Source organism: Calonectris borealis, unplaced genomic scaffold (assembly GCF_964195595.1).
Source record: "Calonectris borealis unplaced genomic scaffold, bCalBor7.hap1.2 HAP1_SCAFFOLD_114, whole genome shotgun sequence".
Classification (NCBI taxonomy): Eukaryota; Metazoa; Chordata; class Aves; order Procellariiformes; family Procellariidae; genus Calonectris; species Calonectris borealis.
Genome location: NW_027441502.1, coordinates 117,501 through 122,500, shown reverse-complemented (window position 1 = coordinate 122,500; position 5,000 = coordinate 117,501).

Below are 5,000 nucleotides of genomic sequence, written 5' to 3'. Positions count from 1 at the left end.
CCCCGCCCCGGGGTAGACCTGGCCTCCCCCGGTGCAGGCGGCGGCAGTCTCCGGCGCCCGGGGGTAGACCTGGCCTCCCCCGCCGCGGGGGTAGACCTGGCCTCCCCCGCCGCGGGGGGTAGACCTGGCCTCTCCCGCCGCAGGCGGCGGCAGTCTCCGGCGCCCGGGGGTAGACCTGGCCTCCCCCGGTGTTGGGGTAGACCTGGCCTCCCCCGCCGCGGGGGGTAGACCTGGCCTCCCCGCCCCGGGGTAGACCTGGCCTCCCCCGCCGCAGGCGGCGGCAGTCTCCGGCGCCCGGGGGTAGACCTGGCCTCCCCCGGTGTTGGGGTAGACCTGGCCTCCCCCGCCGCGGGGGGTAGACCTGGCCTCCCCGCCCCGGGGTAGACCTGGCCTCCCCCGGTGCAGGCGGCGGCAGTCTCCGGCGCACGGGGGTAGACCTGGCCTCCCCCGCCGCGGGGGTAGGCCTGGCCTCCCCGGCGCAGGCGGCGGCAGTCTCCGGCGCCCGGGGGTAGACCTGGCCTCCCCCGCCGCGGGGGGTAGACCTGGCCTCTCCCGCCGCAGGCGGCGGCAGTCTCCGGCGCCCGGGGGTAGACCTGGCCTCCCCCGCCGCGGGGGGTAGACCTGGCCTCCCCCGCTCGGGGGTAGACCTGGCCTCCCCCGCCGCGGGGGTAGACCTGGCCTCCCACGCCGCAGGCGGCGGCAGTCTCCGGCGCCCGGGGGTAGACCTGGCCTCCCCCGCCCGGTGTTGGGGTGCCGTCCCCCGTCCCCCCGCGTTTATTCTTTTTTTTTTTTTTAACTTTTATTTATGTATGTATGTAGGTACGTACGTACGTACGTATGTATGTAATCATCGATTGGTACCTCGGGCGCAAATTGTTAATTCAAAAGGTGATAAGCGACCCTTCACATTTTCATTTAATTTACAACTAACTCTTGCACGTACTCTTGCCAAATTTATCTATTACAGCCGTCTTTATTAAAGAATTAACAGTAATTACTAACAGGTACTCATCGGCCCCACCTTCCCTCTCTCTCCCTTTCCCGTCCGTCACCTCTTGGCGTGCCCGAAAGAGAGGAATGCAGATTTGGTAAAGAAATCCGATCCTTCGTTATTGATGTGTCCATAGCCATGTTTATGTTTTGGGATCTCTTCAATGAACCCAATGGTTTATTTCATTGGTTCGATAAATTAAGTCTTCCTTAATTTTTAACGTCGATTCATTTCCTTCATTTCCGCACGAAGGAATTCATTCATCGTCGTCGAATACCTCGGTCCTAAGCGAGGGATAGAAACGTCGGTCACCGAATCGCTAGTCACTTGACCTTGACCTTAATTTACCCGGGGTCAGTTCTTGGTGCGCAGGGGATTGAGGAGTATTTGTACACGCGTCTTAACAAAGCAGGTCGAGCGTTATCGAGATTCTCCAATCGGCCCCGTTTTATTTTTCCGGGGGTATCGTCCACCTAGCCGTGCTAAAAGAAAATTAATTTTACCAGAATTTGATTGATTTCTTTTTCCCTACGGAAACCGATACGGACAATAACTCTTGTGTGACGCAGTGCTCGCTCTCCTGCATTAAAAGCCCTTTAAATCCCAGAAACGGGCGGGGGGTGGGGGAATTACGCCCACACGCACGCACACGCACGCATGCCCCCACTCCCCATCGCCCACCGCGGGCAGGAAGACGGGGACAGGGTGGCCCTTGTATCAGACCCGCTTAAATCTCGAATCACCCCCCCGGTTCCCCACCTCCCCACACACCCCCCGGACGGGAGACGGCGGCAGCCCGGTCCAGCCGGACCCGGAGCACGGAGGGGCCGTCAGGTCTACCCGGCTCCGGGGCCGCCGGCGGCCGTCAGGTCTACCCGGCTCCGGGGCCGCCGGCGGCCGTCAGGTCTACCCGGCTCCGGGGCCGCCGGCGGCCGTCAGGTCTACCCGGCTCCGGGGCCGCCGGCGGCCGTCAGGTCTACCCGGCTCCGGGGCCGCCGGCGGCCGTCAGGTCTACCCGGCTCCGGGGCCGGCGGCGGCCGTCAGGTCTACCCGGCTCCGGGCCCGGCGGCGGCCGTCAGGTCTACCCGGCTCCGGGGCCGCCGGCGGCCGTCAGGTCTACCCGGCTCCGGGGCCGGCGGCGGCCGTCAGGTCTACCCGGCTCCGGGGCCGGCGGCGGCCGTCAGGTCTACCCGGCTCCGGGGCCGGCGGCGGCCGTCAGGTCTACCCGGCTCCGGGGCCGCCGGCGGCCGTCAGGTCTACCCGGCTCCGGGGCCGGCGGCGGCCGTCAGGTCTACCCGGCTCCGGGGCCGGCGGCGGCCGTCAGGTCTACCCGGCTCCGGGGCCGGCGGCGGCCGTCAGGTCTACCCGGCTCCGGGGCCGGCGGCGGCCGTCAGCTCTACCCGGCTCCGGGGCCGCCGGCGGCCGTCAGGTCTACCCGGCTCCGGGGCCGCCGGCGGCCGTCAGCTCTACCCGGCTCCGGGGCCGCCGGCGGCCGTCAGGTCTACCCGGCTCCGGGGCCGGCGGCGGCCGTCAGGTCTACCCGGCTCCGGGGCCGCCGGCGGCCGTCAGGTCTACCCGGCTCCGGGGCCGCCGGCGGCCGTCAGGTCTACCCGGCTCCGGGGCCGCCGGCGGCCGTCAGGTCTACCCGGCTCCGGGGCCGCCGGCGGCCGTCAGGTCTACCCGGCTCCGGGGCCGGCGGCGGCCGTCAGGTCTACCCGGCTCCGGGGCCGGCGGCGGCCGTCAGGTCTACCCGGCTCCGGGGCCGGCGGCGGCCGTCAGGTCTACCCGGCTCCGGGGCCGCCGGCGGCCGTCAGGTCTACCCGGCTCCGGGGCCGGCGGCGGCCGTCAGGTCTACCCGGCTCCGGGGCCGGCGGCGGCCGTCAGGTCTACCCGGCTCCGGGGCCGGCGGCGGCCGTCAGCTCTACCCGGCTCCGGGGCCGGCGGCGGCCGTCAGGTCTACCCGGCTCCGGGGCCGCCGGCGGCCGTCAGGTCTACCCGGCTCCGGGGCCGCCGGCGGCCGTCAGGTCTACCCGGCTCCGGGGCCGCCGGCGGCCGTCAGGTCTACCCGGCTCCGGGGCCGCCGGCGGCCGTCAGGTCTACCCGGCTCCGGGGCCGGCGGCGGCCGTCAGGTCTACCCGGCTCCGGGGCCGGCGGCGGCCGTCAGGTCTACCCGGCTCCGGGGCCGGCGGCGGCCGTCAGGTCTACCCGGCTCCGGGGCCGCCGGCGGCCGTCAGGTCTACCCGGCTCCGGGGCCGCCGGCGGCCGTCAGGTCTACCCGGCTCCGGGGCCGCCGGCGGCCGTCAGGTCTACCCGGCTCCGGGGCCGCCGGCGGCCGTCAGGTCTACCCGGCTCCGGGGCCGGCGGCGGCCGTCAGGTCTACCCGGCTCCGGGGCCGCCGGCGGCCGTCAGGTCTACCCGGCTCCGGGCTCGGCGGCGGCCGTCAGGTCTACCCGGCTCCGGGGCCGGCGGCGGCCGTCAGGTCTACCCGGCTCCGGGGCCGGCGGCGGCCGTCAGGTCTACCCGGCTCCGGCGCCGCCGGCGGCCGTCAGGTCTACCCGGCTCCGGGGCCGCCGGCGGCCGTCAGGTCTACCCGGCTCCGGGGCCGGCGGCGGCCGTCAGGTCTACCCGGCTCCGGGGCCGGCGGCGGCCGTCAGGTCTACCCGGCTCCGGGGCCGGCGGCGGCCGTCAGGTCTACCCGGCTCCGGGGCCGGCGGCGGCCGTCAGGTCTACCCGGCTCCGGGCCCGGCGGCGGCCGTCAGGTCTACCCGGCTCCGGGGCCGGCGGCGGCCGTCAGGTCTACCCGGCTCCGGGGCCGGCGGCGGCCGTCAGGTCTACCCGGCTCCGGGCTCGGCGGCGGCCGTCAGGTCTACCCCTTTTCGGAGCCCGTGGGGCCGCCTGCGGTACCCGGCGACCGCGGGTTGTTGGTTGCGTAGCGTCCGGCGATAAGGGCGGCCAAGTCTACCCGGCTCCGGCGGGACTTGGTCGCCTTGCCGGGGCCGAGGGGTAGACGTGTTGTCCCCGCTGCTTCGTCGGAGCTGCCGAAGGGGTCGCTGTTTTTCGCTGCCTCCAGTTACGTCATCGTAAAAGTCGGCGTGGTTGGCGCGCCTCCCCGGTGCGCAGAGGCGCCGCTCTTGGAGCTTGCCGGCGGCGGGGACGTGCCGGTCCGTACTATAGGAGCGAGCCGTGACTCGTCTCCAGAGCAGCGCTCGTCAGCGGCTGCAAGGCCCGCGGTTCTGCCAGCAAAGTGGGGTGCTCGGCGGCCGTCGTGGCGGTTCCCTCGGTGGTCCGGCCCAGCTTCCAGTCTCTTCGGTCCGGCCATCTCCCAGCGCTTGCCCGACAAGCCAGCCCAGCGTGTCCGAGGGGTCGGGAGCTGCGGAGAGCCGGAGCCGGCGGCCGGCTCCGGCGGCCGTTGCCGACCGGCACGAGGCATAAGGCCGGATCCCGCAGGGCAGGGCAAAGACTCGAACGCACCCAGCCGGGGCCCAGTGATGGTGAAGGTCACTGCCGGAGGCAGACGGCCGGGGGGCGTCGAGCCTGCCGCGGCTTACTCCCGGCTCCAGAGGGCCCGGTTGGTGGGACGACCGAGGTTGGCGGCACCTCGTCCCTTTGTGCCAGCCTTAAGCTGGAGCCCGCGAAGCGGGCGGAGAGAGCGGCGGCCGGCTCCCGGCCAGCCGAACGCAGACGGCCGGGGGGTGCCGAGCCTGCCGCGGCTTCCCCCCCCGGCCCCCCGAGGGCCCAACTGACGGCGCAGGCGGGGCGGCGGCGTCCCGTTTTCACCGGTGCGAGCCCTCCGCGGGCAGCTGGTGGTGTCAGGCGGGCCCGGTGACGGGACTGCGGCGTGCAGGCGAGGCGGCGGCGCCTCGTCCTCGTTTCCCCCGGGAGAAGCGGTTCCCCGCGGGGCAGGGCAAAGACCGGCGGCCGGTGGCGGTCGCCGGCACTCGAACGCTGGAAGGCCGGGGGAGCCGAGCCTCCCTCGGCCCCGGGGGGCCCGATGATGGCAAAGGCGGGT